At 37.9% G+C, this 24,099-nt stretch overlaps 1 long non-coding RNA gene across 6 annotated transcripts in view; it reads left to right on the forward strand.

Moving 5' to 3' along the window:
* Positions 1-24,099, forward strand: part of LOC107309733 — a 269,937-nt gene that overhangs the window by 145,184 nt on the left and 100,654 nt on the right. For all 6 annotated transcript variants that reach the window (XR_004306137.1, XR_004306132.1, XR_004306134.1 and 3 more), the window contains one exon: positions 2,728-2,796. This is a non-coding gene — a long non-coding RNA (uncharacterized LOC107309733). The remainder of the gene's footprint in view (positions 1-2,727; positions 2,797-24,099) is intronic.

The raw sequence follows: 24,099 nt of genomic DNA on the forward strand, positions 1-24,099 counted from the left end.
AAAGAAAGTTAATTCTTTAAATTTTAGAAAATTATTTATAGTAGAATACAATTTCATACTGAAGCTTCAGGAGACAAAAGATTTAATAATATAATTAAATGAATACATGTATAGAGGAAAAAAACAAAATGAAAAAAAAAACCAAAAAAAACCATGATTTTCGGACCAATTTTACTCTTTTTTTGTTAATCAAGTTTGAATGTTAGTTGCTTAGCAGCGCTTGTGCATGTTCACAGTAACAGTTGTTCTTATTTGCAGGGCACTGCACTGTATGGCATTGGTCCTGCAGTATGGGATAGAACAGGAAGTTTTTTTCTGCCCTGTGTGAAAATGACAACTCACTGTACTTAGAATTTTACTTTTTCTGCAAAGCAGAAAGAAGTCTCCCTTTTAATTCTCTTTTGCCCTTCTTCCATGTGAAAACTCTGCAGTTTGGCCTTCAGGAAAATAGGCTGCAGTACTGGACTTTGCAGCCATTTTAGTAGCGTGTGGTGCTCCTAAACCCACCCTGAAGGAGCCATTAGTGATCTGTTAGCAGCTGGAAGGGGAATACTGAAGTTTCCTCAGCTCTCCAAATCTAATAGCCACGGGGCCTAACCTTACACTCCATAGTGAAGTTCAATTTCAGATATATTGTATTCAAAATTAGCAACAAATAAAGACATGCAATATTAAGAGTTTTAAAATATAGTTTATTAAAAATCTTGAAATACGGTCTTTTCAACTGCATACAACATTTCATTTAGTAGCCTAGTGACAAAATTGCTTTCTTATGGAGCTCAAGATTGTAAAGGTGTTTCCCCTTCACACAAGTTCTGCACTGGGCCTATAAGTTTCACAGTGGCCAGTGCTTCAGACCCAACGGTATTAAATCCAGTGGCTGTTAGAAAATGGAGCATTCAAATCGAGAAAATTATAACAAATAAAAGTCAGAGGACTATTTTTGTGACTGTTAGAAGAAGGCTCTTGAGACCGTCTGGAGTGTTTGTCTCATAGCTGAGTACCAGCAGATGTATGGATGGCATGACCTAAATCAGGGTCTGGCAGAAGATGTTTTTCCCGTGTGTAGGCAGAAGACATGGTAAGGAATTGAGAAGGATGACACATAACTAGTCTGCTATCTGGTGCACTTGCACCTTGTGGATAGGGGATGAGGAAGGAAGACTTTGCCACACTGCTGCTGTTACTGATTAATTCTATTTGACAGATCAATGAATGTGGGGAGCCCTGTGAAGATGAAAAGAGCATCTGGGTTTGCAAGGAATACAGGAGGATTACTGAATTTGGAGGAGGCTTTCCAGACTTTCTGGAAAGCAATGAGGAAAAACTGGTGCTAAGGAATAAAATACCACATAAGTCTGAGTGTGAGACCAACCTGTATTTCCTTGCTCTATCAATTGAAAATGGGTTGCAGCTACAGAGTCTGAATTTTGATGGCACTGCAAAATGGATCTCCTAATAACATGTTCACAGCCTGTAAGAGTCCTCTTGCAGAACTGGGAACATATTCTGGGTTGCTTCCAAGAAATAGATCAGTGTTGGACTATAAGGAGCAGCCTGTTTGGTTACAGCTGCCGAACATAACATATGTGCTGACCTGCATATGGTAAAGCTATATTCATTTGTGTTTCTCATGGAAATACTGTGAATATTGGAATTGAAGCAGAAAACCTTCTGGTTTCATAGTAGAGTAATTCTGAAAGGATTTTTTCCACCAAGGCAGTTCTGCCTTCATGACTGCTCCTTAGGAAAGTTTAACACAGTTTGGAACTGTTTTTGCTTGTAGTCAAGAAAGCTAAATCCTGTCTTAAGACAGCCATTTATCAGTAGACTGAGTTAGATGCCAGACAGGCAGTATGCACAGTTTTGACAGTATTTAGACACTGAGAAATGGTCAAATTGTGGAAGAAGTTGACATAATAGAAACTGTGTAAAAGGGCAGTTTTATCATGTAGGCAATTTAGATTTATTTGTAATCAGGTTAGATGCATTTGGGTGAATTGCATCTAACAGGGAAAGATTAAATGTGATTATTGCTGAAATTTACCCAGTTTCAAGTCTTTTTAATCTCTGATAGTGTAATCTCTTGGCTTGCTTCTGGTTCTGTGGTGAGGCTGACCTCTGGAGTCATAGAATCATAGAATGGTTTGGGCTGGAAGAGACCTTTAAGAACATCTAATTCTAGCCCCCTGTTATAGGCAGGGACACCTCCCTCTAGAAGAGTTTGCTCAAAGCCCCCTCCAGCCTGCCCTTGGATGCTTCTAGGGAGGGCCATCCACAACTTTTCTGAGCAGTACTGTGGAGCCTTTATCCATTCTGCCATTTATTGTCACTTTACTTTTTCTCCTTTGGAGCCCCTGAGATTTTTCCCACTTGGATCAGTGTCTGAAATGAGCACATGATGGTGTTCCCTCTTGCTTTTGCCACAGCAGCTCATCTATCTGGGAGAGATGAGAGAAACAGAAACTCAGCAATCTCAACTATGTTCTGGTAGTAAAGATTGCAAAAGTGGCATTCTCTGAAAACAGTGTGGCACGAATCCTTATTGTGACTAAGGTGCCTCTGTGCCTGAATTTGTTTTTTTGCTGTTTACTTTCTTTTATAGCAGTACAATGTAACTGCTTGTTCACTTTCCTTAGACATCTTTGTCTCGTCACATAGTATGTGCAGTGTTGTTTAAAAACAGTATGTTTTCAAGGAATCCTGATTCTATTCCTCATTTTTCAGGTGCCTGCTTTGTCACCTGGGGTATGATCTATGTCTGATACTGAAGCTGTTTTGACTGGTGTGAGAAATGTGAGTATTTTGAAGTAAGTTGGACTGACAAATCTCTGTTTGCACATTTGAATTTATGAAAAACTTTAATGTCTCTGTGTCACGGTCTCCTTCTATAGCATAACAGGTATACAACAATATCTTTGACTCCATCTCATAAAGATGATGTGAAAATGAATCATTTAATATTTGCAGTGCTTTCTGGTACTGTTGTGATGAGCACTGTAAGAAAACCCACAAGCAAATGAATGATTAATTGTTCAAATCAGGCTCTGAGTAGTAAACAGTAAACAAGACTTTCATACTGAATTTTAAAATTAAGGCCAAATTATCAATATTTCCTTATTCAATTGTCACTGTCCATTCAGAGTATTGAAGGAGATGGGAATCCTGTGGAAAGACCATAATTGCATCTTAAGGATGGAGTATTTCCAGTACAACTGGAAATTATAATGTTGGTAGGCTGTTTTTTCTTTCTTTATCAAAGCCACCTTTGGTATTAGTTATGGTTTGTATTTTGGATTAAAGATGAAGCGTGTCATTCTTTCTGAATTGCTTGAATTTATGTCTGCAAGGCTCCTAATAGACCTTCACTTCTGTTTTCAGAATTTCCTGTCTTGCCATGAATCATTTTTCTAATTGCACCTAAGCATCAAAAGAAGAGCATAACACCATCTCTGATCATTGCAGAACAGTTTCTGAATATAATTTTAAGACTGAATGTTATCTCTTGATAATAATTGCTCTTAAGAAAAACTAATAGAAGAGAAGAGTTAAACTTTTCTGCTGAGTACAAGCATAAGGACAAGAAATTCTTTTTGATAGAATTACAGGTACAGGAATAGCTTCTTCCATTTCTCAACCTTGTGACCTTCTTTTGGATAACTGAGTGCTTTGATTTTGAGGCTGAAAAAGAAAACAGGGAGATATTTGAAGCTCCACTACACAAAAATATGTCAATGATTCAGACTGACTTATAGCTTCTCTAATAACCAAAGTCACCTGCAATTTTTTATAATCCTAGAGCATAAGCCATCTATTACATATAATCAATTCTACCGTGAAGATGGAACTGATGTTTATTTTTTCCTATACATTCCCTCCCTACTTCCTAAGGTGAATTTTTAAAAATCTATTCACGTAATTTGATCAGTTTAAAATACTGAATACACTGAGGTAATTATAGCAAAATTCTTTGCATTTTATTCTGTCCACTTACGGTAAGGCTACTCACTGACAGTGCAGCATTAAAGATAAACTAGCATTTACATGAAAACAGCCATGATTTACATCTGCCATTTTTAAAGTCCTTTTAACAGATTTAGAAGTAGACATTGCAAAGTGGTGGTTTATATTTTAAAACTGAGGGCTTCATCTCTTGCACTCTACAACTTCCTGAAGGGAGGTTGTGATGAGGAGGGGCTTGGTCTCTTCTCCCAGGCAACAAACAGGACCCGGGGAAATGGCCACAAGTTGTATCAGATGAGGTTTAGTCTGGACATAAGAAGGAATTTTTTCTCTCAGAGAGTTGTCAGGCACTGGAATGGCTGCACCGGGAGGTGGTGGAGTCGCCATCCCTGGCAGTGTTCAAGATGCATCTGGATAGGGAGCTAGGAGATATGGTTTAGTGGTTTTTCTATAGGTATGGTAAAGAGAGGATGGTTGGCCTAGATGATCTTGTAGGTCCTTTCCAACCCTGTGATTCTATGATTTTTTCTCTGAAAATGACGCTTGAAATCAATGGGAGAGTTAAAGAAGGAATTTCAGTCACTAAAGATGAGTTCTGTGATTTTTAAATAAAAGAGAGGAAAAGAGCTGTTGCTTTACTTTAGCAAAATTGTGTCAGCTCAGTTTTCTGTTTATTTATGGTAAAACTCTGTTTCCAGATTTTGAATGCACGCATTTAACAAGATGTGGTCACTCAATATGGGGGTGATGAGTCCAACATTTGATCAGGTTGTCCCTTGACATTCACCAGGCACTTTCATAAAGCTCTTCATTGAGAGATCATGACCGGTATAAAGGCATTTAATGAATATTCCATAATTGAGAAAAAGCCTCTTAAGATCTAGAATTTCAGAAATACCAAAGTTTAACCATATAAAAATATCTTCAGGCCAGTTATTATTGTCACGTTCAGGTACAGACTGTTTTATACCTTTTTCTTGAGATTGTTACCCCCCCTAACAAATGTATTGACTTCCTAGTGAAATTTGTAAGTATATTCTATTCATTTCATATTTAAAAATCTTTTCTACTTAGATATATTAATGTAAGCTGCATGCATATTTAAAACAATTTGGAATGGTTATATGCTTATATTACATGATTATATATTATATATATATTATATTATCATGTAGGTAATGTAGACACACCCAAAGAATGTTCTATTTTTTGTATGAAATCCCTGAATTTTGAATCACTGTTGTTCAAGACTTCGTGAAACTCAAGAGCAGAATGTTCTTGGACATTTGTTCTCTACCAGCCTCAATGTTCTTTTCTTCTTTGACTTAACAATTTCTGTGCAAGAACACTGATCAAATATATCCTAGAGGCAAGCACAGCTCTTGTCGATTTGATATTGCTGTAAGTATGATAAATAGCAGCTATGGCATAGTATTGTTTTCAAATGTCATTTGGTTTTGTTTTTAAAGCAAACAGATCTTTTTGAGACTTCTGGAACAATCTGAAAAAAACACTGGTACTTAAGAATATGAACGCAAATTTTGATGAAAACCTCTGGTATAACAGTCAAGTGATAGGAAGGAAATAACAGATTCAGTACAAAAGAATACATCTGCCATTTAGAACTGTGGAAAAATAGGAACCTTAAGTACAAAAGGAAGTAGAGAAATGTCTTGGAAGAAGGAGAATTTCCTTCCCAGATTCCAAAGCTGGCAAAGATCAGTAATCACACTTCTTATTTTCTACATTAGAGTAGGTAATATGTTATATTCTGCACCAGTATAAACTTAAAAATAATGGATACATCTTTCCAAAAGGTGTACCAAATTATTACAGGTTATTAGAGATAGTTGTTAAAGGCCAATAGTTATCCCTCTGTCAACGTTTTCTTAGGACCTTAAGTAATCTGAAATAAGAGTTAGGATAGAATAAATAGCTGAGTTGTAAGGGACCTACAGAGATCCTCAAGTTGAACTGCTGGACTGCTTTGGGGCTTATAGAAGGTTAATCACAGGCAGGCATGGGACATCGAACACCTCACTAAGTAGCCTGTTCCAATTTCTAATCACCTTCATGGTACAGAAATGTTTTCCAGTGCCCAGTATGACATTTCCCTGACACAGCATTATGCTCATTCTGCCGGTGGTAACCAGGAGCAGAGCCTGGCATCTCCCTCTGCCCCCCCTCCTCAGGAAGCTTCAGAGAGCAACTGAAGTAACCTCTGGTCCTCCTCATCTCCAAACTGGAGTATCTGGCAGGCTGCATAGAGGAAAAGGATGTTAGTTGGCAGGTAGCTGGATATGGGCCAGCAGTGTGCCCAAGAGGCCAAGAAGGTCAATCACATCCTAGCTTGTATCAGAATGGTCTAGTCAGCAGCACTAGGGAGGTGTTTGTCCCTCTCTACTCATCCCTGGTGAGGCTACATCTCGAGTACAGCATTCTGTTTTGGGCCCCTCACTACAAGAAAGACACTGAGGCCCTGGAGCATGTCCGAAGAAGGGCAACAAAGCTGATAAAGGTTCTGAAACACAAGTCTTAAGAAGAGTGTCCGAGAAAACTGTGATTATTTAATCTAGGGAAGAGGAGGCTTGGGAGACCTCATCGCTCTCTACAGCTACCTGAAGGGAAGTTGTAGCGAGGTAGAAGTTGGCCTATTTTCCCAGGTACCTAGTGACAGGACAAGAGGTGATGGCCACAAGCTGAGCCAGGGGAGATTCAAGTTGGTTGTAGGAAAATTTCTCAAAAGATTGGTGAAGTATTGGAACAGGCTGCCAAGGAGGTGGTGGAATTACCATGCATGAAGGTTTTCAAGAACATGATGATGAAGATGAGAGATGTGGTTTAGTGGGCACAGGTAATGGGTTGATGGTTGGTCTAGATGATCTGTGTGATCTGTTCCAACTTTAATGATTCTGTGATTCTGTGCTTCTTTGATGATACCTGAAACTTAGAGACAGAAGGCCTGAAGCAGTGCATGCACCTTTCTCTTGTGATGCAAGTAAAGACCTGAGTTATAAACTGTGGACGTGGAGTTCTTCATGTTTTTACCCAGAAATCTCAAATCATCATCATAGTATCACAGTCTCGTGTGGGTTGGAAGGGACCTTAAAGATCATCAAGTCCAACCCCCCAGGATTTGAGCCTCTGTGTAGCAGAGCGGCACTTCTACCACTTGCGCCACAGGGGGGATTTGAACCCAGGGCCTCCAGTGTTGCAACACGGCATTCCTACCACTTGCGCCACCGGGGTACACGGTAATAATCTTGATCATGATGTGGAAGGTGCCTGTAAGCTACTATGTACTTGTCTTAGGCATGTATGAATGGAAACATAAATCAGTTTGGCTTGTACTATGTGCAACAATAATATCAGGAACAGAAAGCAAATGTCTCTTTTCCACTCTTGCTCTGCTGATCCAAGAGTGTAAGAAAATTCACTAATGCTTGTAGAATTCTGCCTGCTGTCAATAGCACTTTTGAGATGTGTCTAGCCTGTTCCCAATGAGAACAAGACATTTGCTTACTTTCCTCCTGCTCTTAATCTCTTCCCTCTAATATTTCATGGTCTTGGATAGTTACTGGAGTATTGGGCACAGCTGTAAATGGAAGCCTTAAAACTGTGATAAAATAAGTGACTGTCTTGAGGAAGAAGATAAATCAGTCCTTTCTGAGGGTCACATGAGTTTACCAGGCCTCTTTTCTGTTTGATCTGGGAACTTGACAGCTCAGGACTTGTCAGAGCAGTGTTGTGCCAGTGCCCAGCCTCTTTGAAACAAGATCACTAGGGAGCCATGGGAATGTTAAGGTGGCCAGGAATAATAATTAGACATAAAGATGGAAGGAAACTTCAGTTTTACTACTGATGCTGTTTACAGAAGAACTTGGAACTATTTTTCTGTCTGTAATGAACTATACTGCTAGACTGTTCAGAATTACAATATTACAATTTTCATCAGCTGATGAGTGAAAACTCCCAGGTTTTATTTCCATCCATATTGCTGATAAAATCAGAGAATTATTTACAGTATTGAAGGCCCTTGAAGAGAATGTTTCTTTCAATAAATAAATTGAAGCATCTCATACTCCAAAAGTTTTTCGTTTTTGTTTTAAACTTCTAAGTAAGTGTCCTTTGCAGTGAAGTCTTTCATCTCATGGGAACTGTCTACTCCTTGTTTTAGTCCTAAAATATCATCAAAGTCAGTGGGAAAGAAGAAAAAAATATCTGCAACCTCCAAAATAAAAGCACAGTTTATGAAGAAACAAATATTTTCAGGGCTGGACATTTAAATTGAATTTTTGTATGGATTTAGAATTTTTGCTTTTTCTGCTAAGAATCAAATATGAAATGTGTGAGGAATGTGTGCAACCACGTCTGACTAATTTTGTTCTTCATGGGAGCACAGGAAGTCGCTATTTGGTGTAGAAAGAAATCAGAAGTGCATATCAGAAACATCTCCCAGTCCATTTGGAAAAATAAAATCCAGACTGTCCTCCTTCCACCCCTGCTGAAAATATGCTAACTTGGATGTTCTTCGATCTCAGTAAGCTCTCAAGGTCATCAGAGTAATTTTTCAAAGCCTTGCTGCCTCAGTATTCTTACAGATAATAGCATCAAGCACGTTATCTCCTGCTCTTCAATTTTACTTTGACTTCCTGCAATTTACATCCCATTGTCCACTCATATTTTCTGCATTCTTTTGGAATAAATCAAATATCACTTCTTATGTTGGCTCTGGACTTAATAAAATTCAGACATGCAGCATTTGGGATTTTTAAAATAACACATTTTAATACAAAGATGTGAGATATCTTTTGAAATCTGTGGTGGATGTTTGTTTCCTGCTGGGCTTAATTTAGGAATCCAGTGCTAGCATTAAACCAAGGGGGAAAATATTTGCTCTTTCATCTGTGTGCCACATCCCATCTGAAATCACAAACAGCTTCTTTAAATTTCTGGTCTTCATCCACAGCTGGATATACATAATGTTCATGCCTGTCTGATGCATGAGACATATAGAGCCTTTAAAAAATAAATAAATTGTTAAGCTATTTCTGTGCTTCTTGTCTTAGACCTCATAATCATCTGCAGTTTGGGTGAAGGTGTAGCTCTTTCTTTTTCTAAAGAAACCACTTCTTATCAAACTGAAAGTCCTGATTTTGTTAGAAAACAATATGCAGGTAATAATGCTTGGACAATAAGTAATTTCCTTATAGAAGGGAATCCTGTCCCTTATTTTAACATTCTCTTTGAATACAGAAAGAAGTATCTTCAACCGTTTCAAGGACAAAATTTAGAAGAGTTAAACCCAAATTTGAATCTCTGTATTCAGCACCTGTTCCTGTAGCTCTCGCAACCTGTACCAGATGCCCTGTAGAAGGACTTGTTTTTGTGCAAGCTTGTGTGGGTTCAGCTGTTCTCCTTCTTAGATCCCATTGAACAGCTAGGATCAGAGTTTAAAGAAAGCCTTTCATTTTTGCTTGGAAAATTTCCAACTTTGTTCAAAAATCATCTTGGGCCCATTGTGCTATAATAGAGATTAGACACGAAGAGGATATGTTAAAAATGTTATTGAATTGTAAAATGAAACACTGAAATGTTGGACGCTAGAATCAATGCTGGCTCCATAATCTCAGTTGGTATGTTGCAGGTACATATTATGATACAGATTTTAGTTGTAGATTTGAATCTTTTCTCTGTAGTTTCTCTGCCTCATTTACATGCGTCCCTTCTCACCTCTCCCTCCCTCAAAAGGAAAGCAGTCTTTAAACTGATGAATTATTTGATGTTTTGTTTTCTCTTTGTTTGGTATACGAGCAAATTACGGTTACTGAATGCTGTTCCAGCCCTGATATGAGGGCAAAGTAATTAATTTTTTCCTGCAGTTCTCTGTGGTAATCAGCCAGCTGTGGAACAGAGATCCTGTGTGATGTAACAATGACATTTTAGTTGTGATTGCAAGGGAAGCCATACAGTTTTAGAGAGTTTAGATATTGAAATTTAAGTTATTTTTATAAGGTATGTGTGCAGATTGTTATTTTCTGCTGGCTGAAGAGACCTGGGAAAATTCTGAGTAAACAAGAGGTTGTGTTCATGACTCGACAGACCATTCATTGATACACTGCCAGTTCCTGCTCCAAAGCAAGTGTGATCTAAAACTTCCCAAGGGAAAAGCCATTAGGATTTAATACAGCATACTCTTAAATTCATTTGTTTGCAGAAACTAAAGTTCATGTTTATATGAAAGGAAAATTTCAGCCTAAACAGTTTAATTTTGCTGGAAATGGATTCTTTGTTGCTAAAAATATCTGGCCCACTTGGTCTTTGGATACACTGCTTAGATTATTTAAGTACTGTTTTTGTGCAAGGCTGAGAAATTCCATTAACACCCTGACTTATTTACTTTTTTCAAAATAGCAAGTTGTTAGCATGTTAAAAATGTTCCACATGTAGTGGGCAATAGCCAGATGTGCTGTCCCACCAAGATTATGGCAGCTACAGCCATCAGTTAGGATGGGATGGGGTAAAAGGAATCATAGAATTACTCAGGTTGGAAAAGACCTCAAAGATCATCACTTCCAACCATAGCCTGACCATAGTACCCTAACTCTAAAAACCCTCTGCTAAATCATATCTCTAAGCACTGCATCCAAATGGCTCTTATACACATCCAGGGATGGTGACTCAGCTACCTCCCTGGGGAGCCTATTCCAGTGTTTGACTACCCTTTCTGTAAAGCGTTTTCTAACATCCAACCTAAACTTTGTAGATGGGCACATCCCATCTACAGCAGGGAGAAGGAGAGTTGTCTTTTTGCCGTCCCTTAAAGGAATACAGTGGAACAGGGAAATTCAGTTTGAGTACAAGTAAAGATATGACAGAATAAACTAAGTAATGATCTCAGTGACATGGCACTGTATCCACAAAAACATTCCGCTGATCTCATGTTGATATGTTCATCATTTATGTGAAGTTGCGATTTCTCATAATTATAGTAAATCTTGTGTAGACAGTATTTCACCTGTTCAGAACTTACAGTGTGTAAACATCATGAATGACCTATTCAAGAATCTGTTCTTTCTCTTATCAGAGCAGTAAGTTGTCACAAAGTCAAACTGTCCAAATGATGAGTTATCATCAGTATACTACCTATTTCCACTATGGTACATGGTTAGCCAGCTTTGCTATTGTCAGTAAGATAATGCCTGAAAATTGTGCTAAAGTTGTACGCAGGATAACTCAGAAACATGAAGATGACCTTTTTTTTCTTTTTTCTTTTTTTTTTTTAATTTACGAAAATAAAAACTAAGCTATTTAAAAAACAAACCAATAAAAAACATTTTCTGTTATCATCTTTTGATGTATTTGTTCAGTTGAAATAGTCTTCTTCATTTTGTTCTATGGGAAGGTGAACTAGAAGAAAATCTTGTAGGCTTGAGGTAAACCTTTCAAAAATGACAGAAAACTGATTAAAGACATTAAGAACCAATAGTTTTTACAGTGTTTAGCCAGTGAAAGGTCCTTTGCTTAATCCCACTGAGACAAATGTTTCAGAGCACATCGCGGTTCTGAAGGAGGGTCTATTCAGCTTGTAAGCTGAAATGTTTGGGGAATGCTACCTTCAAGATTTGCTGCTGTCATGTATGTTGGAAAAAAATTTGGTGTTTGCATGGTTCTAGTAGTTATTTTTACTGCAGCATTTTCTACATTTAGAATGGGATACTCACAAGCAGCCTTAGCTCATGTGCATGAAAATACTTTGTTTTTCATGAGCGCAGAGTAGAACTTTGCTCATACCTGACTTTTATCTTTTCTTTTCTTTCTTTTTTTTTTTTTTAAATTATTGCATGTTGTCTTAACTTCAAAAATTGCTATGAATTCTTAGTGTCAGTTTCTCAAATGGTTGTATTTTGTCCTAGTAAGGTAATTTCTTTTCTTGCGGGCTAATGGTTGTTGTTATGACATATATTCTCCCTCCCAGGACTTTACTGCTTATTCCTTTGATGTGTCTTACAAAAGTCCAAAGAGCTACAAGGACATACTTGACCGTCATGTAACTATATATAAAGTCAAATTTGACCAAAATGAAACCAGCAGTAACTGTGCTTCTGTGTTTTAATGGGATATTTACATAATACATTAGGATATTGTGCTAACATTTCAGGTATTTCAGTTTCTCCTCATTGATGTTACTCTTAAAATTGTTTTAGTGGATTGTGTGCCAGTAAACAAAAAAGGCATCAAACTTTCAAATGTAATCTGCACAGGAGGAATATTTTTCTATTATGTCTCAACAGAAGAAAGAAAAACAGGCTTTCAGCCTCTTATTTTCTTTACAAGTAAAAACATAGCTCATGTGCATGTTCTATCTGCAATGAAATAAAATCTAAATTGTATAGTTCACATGCAAAAGCTGCCCTTGTATGTCCCTTTGACACTTGATAGCTTGCTAGCTTCTACTTCATCTTAAGTTGGTACCCAGATTGACTGAAATAATTAATGAGGCCCATACATAACTACTGGTAGAAAATAAGGAAAGTTGAACATGTGTTTTAATGGACCTGTAACGAAACCTCACAGTGAGACAGAGGCAGTGCGTAGAGTTCACTAGTTAGCAGTGCTGAGATTCAGATTCTCATGCCTATGAGCAGAGACTCTACTGGGTGACAGATGAACCTGGAGGTACGTCCTCTATAGGAGATGGAAAAGCTTAGCAATATAGGTCAGCTTTGCTCTGGGGCTAAAGCCAGCCTCTCGGAAGAGCTATGTGCTCATGGGCAAAGGGGAAATTTTACACCTAGCCACATTTCCTCTGTTCTCAAGGTATTTTTTTGGCACACTAGAGCAAAGTAGTTTAAACTTGGGTATGGAAAAATTCAGAAAGCTTTCTCCTCAAGGCAGTCTATTAGTGAAAAGGAATACTGTAGGGCTGGAAAACTGAATACTCTTCTGAAAATTACTAAGACCTTCAGGAACAATGCTGAATGTATGTGTAACTTATAAATCACTTTTCAACTGAACAGAATCATGTAGCTGAACTAAACCAGAGTTTTCTAGATGAATTGGTAGGTTATATTTATTCCCACCTTTCAAAACTGAAAAAAAAATGTGCATTTTAAGTTATATTTGAGGAATTACATGCAACTTCTCTGGCTTCCTTAAAAAGGAAAGGGTGAGAAACAGAAATGACTCTGCTTATCTATAATGATTAAGTCCAATCCTCTTAACTACAATTTAACTTGATTCAGCCAATCCCATTCTTTTCTGCTCGGCTACTGACCTTCCAGCAGATTTTTAAAAAAGGTTCTACAAAAAAATTGTCATTAATTCATTAATAATAATTCTTTAAATCCTTTTCCTTTTGGCATCTTTTTGTCCTTTGAATTTAAAGAAATTTATGTATATGTATAAATATATTTATTTATATAAACATTTTGCACTAAAAATTTGGAGAAATTTAAATTCATGGCCAAACCTTTGATATGCTTTGCTAAGAATTCTAGATGCTTTGGATATAATGTGTTGCAAGAATTACAAGTACCTTGCTATTTTGGTATGTGCTTTGTAGAATAAATGGATAATGATATTGAAGAATAAATGGAAGCAATCTTGAGGCATGCAGGATGAAGAATTACTGTTGTTATCTAATAAATTAAATCTGTAGTTTTTGGAAACTATTAGTCCTGTACCTTGTCTTCCTGGCTCTTCTGAAGTCTTTGCTTTGAAAATATAGTGACTTCATAATAGAATATATTACCAATTTCTTCCTAAAGTTGGTTTAATGGTTGTTGTTTTTTTTTCTTCCCATTGCCATAAGTTTACCTGGACTTGAACTCTAAAGCATTGTTCATTCTTTGTGTTCTTTCTGCCTTTTCTATGGAAAAGCTGGCAATGTATTTTCAGCTGTCACAAGTCAGTTTAAATGGTTTCCTTAAATGGTGGTATATTATAGAATGGTTGTTTATAAATATGCACATGTACTTAAACCCAATAACTGTCAAACATTTGCATGTTAATGAAGTTTTACAGCTTTAAGCAGTGGCTAGCAAGCAGGAACTGTGGAGATAGATAGGATTTATACTAAGGATCTCAAGTAAACTGCCATTAGATGTAAATAGAGAATAGAGCTCCTATTGACTGACTGAGACATCGTTACTGACACTTTTTTTCCCCCTTATATTCTAGCAGATACACAGCAAAACTAATCTCTTGCTGTCTCCAACCTTTTCATTTTTTTCTCCAGAATAAATCTCTACTGAAGATGTAACTGAATACCCTTCCTTCTCAAACATACAGCAGAACTCATAAGGGAATAATTACAAGTCTGATACAGCTCTCTTAGTGTCATCAACTGAATGATTCTTGGATTCAAAGTCCCGGATGAGTTTGTAAGCTTTTTAAAACTAAGCTTCTGCACTGAAATACTATGAGTTTTAAGTAATGTTTTCCTTGGAAGATCAAAGAAAATACCACGGTATTCATGTGTATTTTTATTTGTGTAGCTTCTGAAAGAAATTTGTGTATCTAGTAGCATACATTTTCTGGGTTAGATGAGGAAGTGAAAGAGTGATGGTTTATTGGGCCTACATAAAGAGTTGTCTGTAGGGCTAGCAAAGTCTTCTAGAGGCTGCTCACCCATGTATTTATTCTCTAGAAGATTTTTTTTTTGTGTGTGTGTGTTGTGCATGTGTGACCTGATAGTACTGACATGACATTTCCTGGTGGGGTGTATCCTAGATGGGTTGCTCGGTGACACTGTTTGTTTTCTCTTGTGCAGATTTTGATCATGTGAAATTTTTAGAAACTGCTGTGAAGAGCTTGACTTATATCCATTTTGTAGGCCCAGGATCTGCTGTTTCAGCCCTGAAGCTGTCCTGCTTCCTGGCTGAACAAGCACTGGTTCCTCAGCTTCTCACAGTGCTTCAGCTCACAGCCATCTTGGCAGCCCTCCACTGACTTGCTCCTGCTTTTTGATATCTGTCTTGGTTTGGAGGGTCCCATACTGGGCTAAGTTCGGAGTCTAATGAGTGCTGAGTAGAAGGGGATAATTGCTTCCCTTTGCTGTGCTCTGGCTCATCCAGCCCAAAATGTTCTTGGCCATCTCCACTGCCAGAGCCCACTTCTATCTTTTGCTCAACTTGTGACCCACCTGGACACCCAGCACCTTCCCACAGGGCTGCTCCCCACCCAACCTGTCCCAGCCTGTATGGCTGCCAGAGTGCAGGGTTGTGCATCTGTCCATCCTGAATTTGGTGACATTTCTGTTGCTCTGTCCCTCCAGCCAGTGTAGGGATTCCTCCAGGCATAAGGGATCTCTGCTGATTTCCATGACATTTCAAAGACCATAGAGAGAAGCCATGCTGTGAAAGCAACCACCTTTTCCTACATCACTGGATAATCCATTTCCAAGGTCTGCAGTTGTATTGTGTTCAGCTGAGCTGAAATTATGGCTGCTTCTACTGACCTGAGGAAGAGCAGAAGTGAATTATTGTTTGTTAATTAAAGAAAAAATTGAAATCTCTTGTTTTTTGTTGAAAGTGGTGAGCCTATGCAGCCAGGCTCCACAAGGAGCAAGCTGTGCTCAGCCCTGGATGCTCACATGTTCTCAGATCCTGTTTCTGTGGGAACAGTGTTGGATCAGCTAGTGTGATGTATGCAAGAATAACAACACACGAGTATTGACTTTCTGGATACCTGAGCTACTTCTGTGGTTGCGAACTGCCTGCCTTCCGCTGCATGTCTTAAGTTGCACTCAAGGAACAGATCGAACAGATCTCCTGCTCTGCCTTTTAAGACTATTGTTTGTAGGGAACTAAGAAGTGCTTTAATGCATGGCATATAAGATAACACTGCTATAGAGATGTTGTTCAACCAGAGCTTAGTCCAGACTCTCTGTTCTACTAATGCTAACTGCCATGGCCAAGTGTTGCATTTGTTAATACTTTGCAACCTTAGGACAAGGACTACCGTTCTGGCAACTCCCATAAAGGAGAAGGCAGAAGACTCCTACGGAACTTGGGGAGTGGTAGTATTAACAGTATAATTTTTCTTTCCCTATCCTTTTTTTTTCTGCCTTCTTTTTAAAAATCCTAGTTCATCATAATTAGTAGAGCTGTGCAAAAAGCTGTATTCAGATTCTCTTAGTTCAGCCAAAAATGAAGGGGAAAAACATTACAGCACAGTTGTGTTCAACATTATTTTAGATGTCAGACTGTAAAACCTGGTGGTCAAAAATAAATTTCTAGCATAAGGCCAGGCCTATATTAGTGGCAATTGAGCTTTAAAACTGTGCATCTACTGTGGATGTGGATTTAACTCATCTTGCTACGTAGATAATGGCAAAATTGTTCTTAATCCGTGAGCCAAATTTCTTTTTCACTGGCCACTTTCTAAATGAACTTCTTTTAAAACCTTTTCTTTATGTGTAACACCAGACACTTTTGTGTATTGTGATTTAATTACACAATAAATAGAAATGAACATAAATTTCATGGGGAGGTGTGAATAAGGAGTTTGCATCTGAGAAAAGGAACGCCTATTGTCATGCCTATTGAGCAGCAGTAGGATGAAAATCTCAGTGTGCTTGACAGTGACATATTCTTTTGCCCTTGCCATCATTCTAAGAAGACTTTGTAGAGCACATTGAGCTCTGGAGAGCTGTGTTTGTTTTTGTAATGATTTTTTCTGCCCTTCTTTGCCTTTTTGATTTTTTATTTTATTAATTACTCTGGATCCTAATGCCATGAAACAGTTTGTCAGACTACTAGCATACACCAGAGAAACTGCTGGCTTCTTCAGTTTGACCAGCTGAACCCCAGTTGTCCAAACCTGCAGCCAGGGATTGATGTGGTGTGGGAAACCTCAAGTATGCTTCCTCTCCTAATGAGCATGCTGCTAGAAAAGCAGTGTTCATAGAGACCCCAGGGCTGTTTCCACAAGCTGGAAGAGTTGCTTCTCCTGTAGGGGATCCCTCAGTGGCGTGGTACCTTCTTGTATTGCTCTCCAGCTTCTGCAACAGCACTTATTGCAGTGTACTGATAAAATTGATTTTGCTTGCAGAAGTTGCATTTCACAGAGGTTCTGAGTGTTACTGAATCACCCTTAGTAAACTGTGCTTTCCTGTATTAGTTTTTCTAGAATATGAGGTCCTGACTTATTTCTCAATTTACCTGCTTTCCAACTCAAATCCACTTTATACCAGCCGTTTTGCCCAGAAAACATATTTTCTACAGTCGGAGCACTTTGACATTGTAAGAAAAAGACAAACAACTTAACTTTAATTGAAAAAATCTTTCATTGACTTACCTCTGGTTGTCAGTTAGAATCTTGGTACCAGTGATAGCTGCAGTTGTCATTTTGGCTAAAAAACCTGTGCCGTGTCAAAAAGTAATCCTGTTTATTTTCAGTACACTGATACTTGGCAATTCTGAACAGGTCATAAACTCATTAAAATCTCTAAATTAATTATTAACCGATGCTCATACAGGAGCTCAATACAAATTGTGTTTACACAAAAGCATAAAAAAAATCCAAACACCTGTGCTATGCTTTTTTTTTTTAAAAGTTTCAACAAATGTGTATATTCTTTGCACTGTGCAGGACTTGTGGGAGAAGGCAGATGCCTCAGAGGAGAATGCAGCATTAGTTGACTGTCAGTTATTAAAAACAAACCACGTAGAAACCTCAAAGGCTGCTTGGCTTCTTTTGTTGCTCCAGGAAGTATAGGCTGCAAGAAGGGTTTCTAGAACCCATTTCTCATATTCATGCTTGCCTTAGGGTGACTTTTTACCCCATTAGTGCTGTGTTCTTGTGAGTGATACACTGGCTACGTTCTGTCCAAGTCTAGTGGTGCTTGGTGGAGTAGGCAAACATGGCAGTGTGATGGACCTGATCAGCAGAAGCTAACAGACAAGCTCAGACCTAGTTTGTAGAAAGCTTGACAAGCTATTACTAGGATTATCAGGAAATGACTTCTTTCCTACTAGTTTTCCACCTTTTTTTTTTTTTTTGTGGATATGCCCATAATCAGAGGCACTTAAAGTGGCTCTCAGTTTCTCTGTCCAGTTTGTACTAGCATTTAAATAGACTGTGAAGCAATAAATATCTCATCCTTTGTAGTCCAAAAGCCAACACAGGACAGGGGGGCTGTGAAGGGGCACAGGAAAAGCAGAGCCAAAGAAAACACCAGGAGAAGAGAGGAAGAAGCAGAGGGAGTATTGGGAATCTGTCAGGTGCAGAGAAGGCCCTCTGACTTAATTGATTTGTTACAACACTTAGCATAGAGCAGTAAAAAGAGCCTTTCTATCCCAAGAGGTTTTATGTTTGCAATTGCAGTATGCTCCTGCTGGGAAGATTATATTCTGTGTCTGAGTTATGGCAAACTGGAATTGTTTTGTAGTAAAGATTTTTTAACAAATGTGAAACATCATACTGCTTGTTCCCACCTATGTTAATTAAAAAATAAATAAAAAGAAGAAGAAAAAAAGAAAAGTAGTATGCTGCAGGTGTACTGCAGGTTTGGTTGGATTACTAAGCCTCCCTGATTAGCTTCTTATGTCCCAAGAACATACTGAACACATGCTCCGGTGCTGTTCAAAGGCTCTGTGAGAGGCAGGGCCTGACTACAAGTTCTATTACACTGAAGGTGGTGGCCAGAGTTGAACAGCTGCTATAAACCTGCTGAACATTTTCATTCATAAATAATTTTATATCGTTTCTGGAACAGAAACAATGCAAACGTTTACAAATGTTGTAGCTGAGATTCAGGCTGAACAGTAAGCGTGAAATGTTATTAAATAATTAACAGATAAAAAAGGTCTCTCTAGTGTCTTAAATACAGATGCTTAGGTTAGAGACATTTTAATTGAAACACGTTGACAGCTTTTCTTCCTTGCAGTGTGCTTGCCTAGGGTTCATATGGGTCTCCCATTGTCCAAGAATCATGCTGTAATTTAGCCTAGGACAGTATATTTGTTAGGTATGAGGTTCACCTGCTTCATGGGCAGGAAGTGATGTTCCTGTTCCCTGACAAAGTCTCCCTCAGAAAACCTTCATTCCCCCCACTCCCTGTATGTACTGGTAATATAGCAGATTGGACTGTTCAAGATACTGGTTTTGTTTCAGATGGAATGTAGCTAAGTAGTACATGGACCCATTTCCCAAATCTTCCTTCCAGCTTCAGTGGAGCATATCCAACCTTTGCAGTGGAGGCCTGGCTAGAAACAGTCTCAGAGGTCACCATGGGAAGGGTACACTCCACTGAAGGATAGATGCTTCTTCCTCTCAGGATGCTGCTATTCAATGGAAAAACAAAACATATCTTTGCAGTTTGAAGAAGAGAAAACCTTAGGTTTGCTCAGTAACAGAGATCTCAAAAATTGTGCTGCCCAAGAAACTTCAGGCAAGTTCCCAACTCCTGATAGTGATTTACCATGTCACTATCACATGTCACTATCACTTGGTGGCCTTGATGGAATCATCTTCCCCTGGCCTTGCTATCCTTTAGCTCATGCATTATTATTATTATTATTATTATTATTATTATTATTATTATATCATTTCTATTTATTTTATCTCATTGTTACTTTATTTGGACTTAAGTATCCTATTTTTGCCATTCTGTAGTGGACAGTGTGGTGCTGGACTGATGAAAACGTGTCTACTTTTCTGGAGAAACTGCTGGTGAAGGTCTCTCTCCATTGTATGCTTTTACTGCCCCAAGTGATGGATAATGTAAACTTTTTCTGCTTTGATGTGTGTCACTAGGTCTGATTTTTAATGCTGTTTTCCTAACAACATTTCGTCTATCTTGAAAGATAAAAGTAAAAGGAGTTTGGTGACTATCTTCTATGACTCATTATGACTCTTGTGACAATAGAGTAGCTAACTTAAGCTGAACCTAAATCATGTGGACTGCTTCAGAAATTGCTAGCTGGACATTCTTAATGGGAAATATTGCAATAGAGAGAGACCTGTATGACCTGCCAATACTTTTTGCTGCTTCTGTTTCTCGCGACATGGATCCAACTGTGTGTGTGCTGACATTGCATTTTTAAGTTTAGGTTGATACAGCTTCAATTCTCTTCTGGTTAAATTTGGTAGTTGAAGGCCATGTATAATTGAAAAGACTTATAGGTATTTTTCAGACCTTAAAGGATGAATTTGATTATGGGCAATATATTCCTAACATACGTAGCAACGCACTTATGTTAGAAACTGGCTAGTTCTTCGCTAATCAGTTCCTTCCTCTCTCTGCTTGAATCGTGTTTGGAAATCTTTATGTTCTAGTTTAATGAGATGTTGGAGACACTGGAACGCCGAATAATAACCCAGGAAGGATTTCTGTCAATTTGTTTTATGCTGAAATCAGGCAGTCGCCCTGATACAGCTCTATACTTCTCATCGTGGCATAATTTACAAGATATTTATAATATAACTTGCCTTACTTTCATACTAAGTACAGACACTACTATTTTCAAACTACCACTATATTGTGGCTTTTGTTTAATGACACTTGACAACTATTCATTGTATTCTTTCATTACAGCTTCAGCTGTATTCAACTAGCCATTAAATGGTCTTCCTGGTACTTCAGCGTTACTTTTCCAGAACTGAAGTTTGCACTTTCTTCTGAGCAGCTTCAAATTTTGTGGTTGGGTCTTTGCTCTTAAAGACAAACTGTCTGAAATATAAAAGCTGAAACTGCAAGTCAGTAACCAATTCATAACACCTGGTTGCCCAAAAACTCGACTGCTAATCTGCATATTGAAAAAACTTCTGTCCAACTTCCTTTTCTCCCTCGGTTCGTGCAATCAGTAATCATGGCATTGTCCTGTGTTGTCATGCTCTACCTTCCATCTTCCTTCTCCTGTCCCCATTTCCGACTTCATTCTAGCGCTATACTGTTCTTTAAAGCATCCTGATTTGTGCTGACCCATGCTGCAGCCCTTTTGTCCTATCAAGCTCGAGCACTAATAGCCCTCTTGCCAATGTATTCTTATTCTAACAAATCGTCTCGGGAACACACTCGTCTCTATTGAGATCCTATGGATCTTTGTTCACGTGAACAGGTTAAAATAAATTATGGAACAAGGGCATATAACTCCTGCATCGTGCATGTTACTTCACATATGAAACCAAAAGCATTTTGCCATGTTTTAAGAACATGTCAACAAGTATTGCTTGTGAATTTTTTATTTATCTTTATTTATTTATTTTAGTGCAAATCTGGAATAATTTTCACTACCACGTCTGAAATTAAATACCCCACTTTCAAGAAGAAATTGATTTTGCCCTTGGGTTTTTTTCCAACTGTTTATTTATTTATACTATTTATTTTACTTCTCTCTAATTCCATCTTCATTAAGTGGTTTATAGAGAAATGCTGACACATCTCTTACCTCTGCATCATACCAGTGGCGGTGCTATCTTCTTAAAGCTATGTATAATTGAATTTAAATGATATTGATGCTTCCCAACGTTTAGACACTGATAGCTGAATTTGAAAGCATTCACCAGTGAAAAAAGGAATACGGCCTTCTATTGAATAGCGTAGTCAATCCAAGTGAAGACTCTTAGCTGTAATATCTATTTCAAATTAATTTAATCGGACCTTTCCCTAATCACCCTCTATCCGTCAATAGAACTGCGTCCTAATGCGCCGTAGGAGAGCTTGATTAAGATTACTCATCGATAACCAAAATCAATTTGTCTTTGTCATTCTGATCAGAAAGAGAGCTATATCATGCTAGATTTAACTCAGAATGCAATTATGGTAATATTCCACAGCCCTGGTAAGATAACCCAATCTTCAATAATAATCAATGGTTGTCATAAACAGTATTTTTCAGTAATTGGAATTCGCAACTTAGAACGTTATCTTACCATCTTAGTGGCATATAAAGAAACATTTCAGTGCAGAAATGCCAACTCTTTAAAGCGTAGACTTCATTTTCCTCCACTTGGGCAATTCATCCTTAATCGTCAGCTAATATAAGAATTACACCTGTAGCACAATCTTTAAAGTCATATGTTTCCAATCTGGTGGCTATGCAGAAGTTGCACACAGCGAACAATAACATTGCTTCGGTGCAGGTGAGTTTCTGTTGATTCTGAAGACAACGCAGCTCAATAATTTTTACCTTGCTTTTTGACAAGAATTTTATCTTTTAATTTATTAATTATAATCATGGTACATAAGATAGTCCTTTAATCAGATATGAGGTTGAATCTAGATGATTCTTCATTAAACTGAATAAAAAAAAACAAAAAATAAAATAGGGTAATCGGCAAAAAATTAAAAGCAAACTCAAACACGAAAATCATAATTATGTCATTAAAAGAGTCATCAAGTAGAGTGTTATGGACAAAAGAAGAAGGTCAACATTAATGAATCTTCTCGTCAATGGGTAATGTTGTACGTCATTTTGCATGTTTTTCCCCTTTCCATTCTTTGTCTGAATCTAAACTGGAAGTGGATTGCTTGTGTTCCAATGACTGAAAAGCTTTTGCATTGATTCTGTCCAGCTACATGAGACATGTGCGCTTGCTTTGTCCACAGGCTTTGGTCCCTGACATGGAGCCTAAGTTTGACACAAGAGCAAAATTCACTAGTGGCTAGAATAACTGTGATGAACTGTTAGCAGATGAATGATAACAAGCAGCCTAATTTTTAAATCATCTTAGGTACTGTAGCACCATCGAGAACGCCTAAAAGAGGGGGTATAATGAAGTTCTGCCGTCCTTATTGATTGTTCATGTTACAGAATCGTCGCGCCCTAAAAGACTCCTTGGTGCTTCTAATCTCTTGTAGTTTACAGCGGCACTATTAATTAAGCATACCAAGTTGGGAGACACTGTGCTTTTACTGGTGACCCATCACACTTCACAACATGAACTACATTTCAGATGAGTTTAGATACTCATTTCTTTTACACTGTTCCCTATCTTTTGTTTTCATTAAAATCTATTTTTTAAATTTTTAATGTTTTTCTTATCGATCGTGTTATTTCCATATATATGTTAATTCATTCTATCATCTGGCCTCCCACCTCTGGCTGTGCCTGTTCTAATAGACTATTTTCTTTTCCCTTTCCCTACGCTGTACTCTAGATAGGCAGAGAGAAAGGGTAGTGGAATGCTCATGAACTTAAAACCACATCCTAGTATCCTCCCTTGAATGTAATTCCCCTCTATAGATATCATACATTGTGTCCTCATTTCTGCTGAGAACACTGAACTCTTCATTTTAATACTTTATTCATTTCTCTCTCACATGTTATCATTAAAATGCACCATGGTGATCGTATGTATGCAACATTCGTGACAGTAGCATACATCGGAAAAACTATACCTGTTTCAGCGCAATTTGACACAAACTTAGCTTTTCTTCTAACATTGAAAGATAAAATCTTAGGTTATATCTTTTTGTTAGCATATGCCCATTAACCTTGGCATGGTCTCCAGGAACATGGCTGACTCACAAGTTGGGCCTGACGGTGTGTCGTTTCCGTTTTTTGTTTTGTTTTTTCTTTTTTTAACTTCTCCTCCTCCAGCCTCTTTGCTCCCCGGTCATGGCATTTGACATCATTGTTCTCTTGTAACAAATACACAAGTTCATTATATGTTTTCTAGCTCAAACCATTTTGCTTCAGGGAAAATTTGACTTTAGTTACCTGAATTCGAGGTGAGTAAGAGAGAAAGGATTTGATAAGTTCATCACATGAATGAAAGTTTCAAATCATTTGTTCTTGCCACAGTCTTGGAATTTTTTTTTTTTTCTTTTGTTTACATATAGCCCGAGAGGAACCATTTGGGTATTAGCACAGCAACAGTGAGCAGCACTTGACTGTTTTGTTTAAATACGCGGTTTTCCTATGGATCGCCCCTGTTCTTATGTGAATTTTCTTACTTGTGTCTTAAAAACATGCTATGCTCCTAGATTTTTGTCCTTTTTCTCTGTTGTTTAGTACTTAATACTGTGGGGAAAAGAACATGTTCTCTGCAAAAAAATACGTTTTTTAAGTGCACTTTACAGTTTTTCCTATGATGCTCTACTTCGATTCTTCCTAGGTTGACTTTTTAAATCAGACTCAAATGAAGTCTTGCCTCATCACTGTCTAAATTAGGTTATGCTAGATT

The sequence above is a fragment of the Coturnix japonica genome, chromosome 2 (genome assembly GCF_001577835.2).
Source record: "Coturnix japonica isolate 7356 chromosome 2, Coturnix japonica 2.1, whole genome shotgun sequence".
In the NCBI taxonomy this organism is placed as follows: Eukaryota; Metazoa; Chordata; class Aves; order Galliformes; family Phasianidae; genus Coturnix; species Coturnix japonica.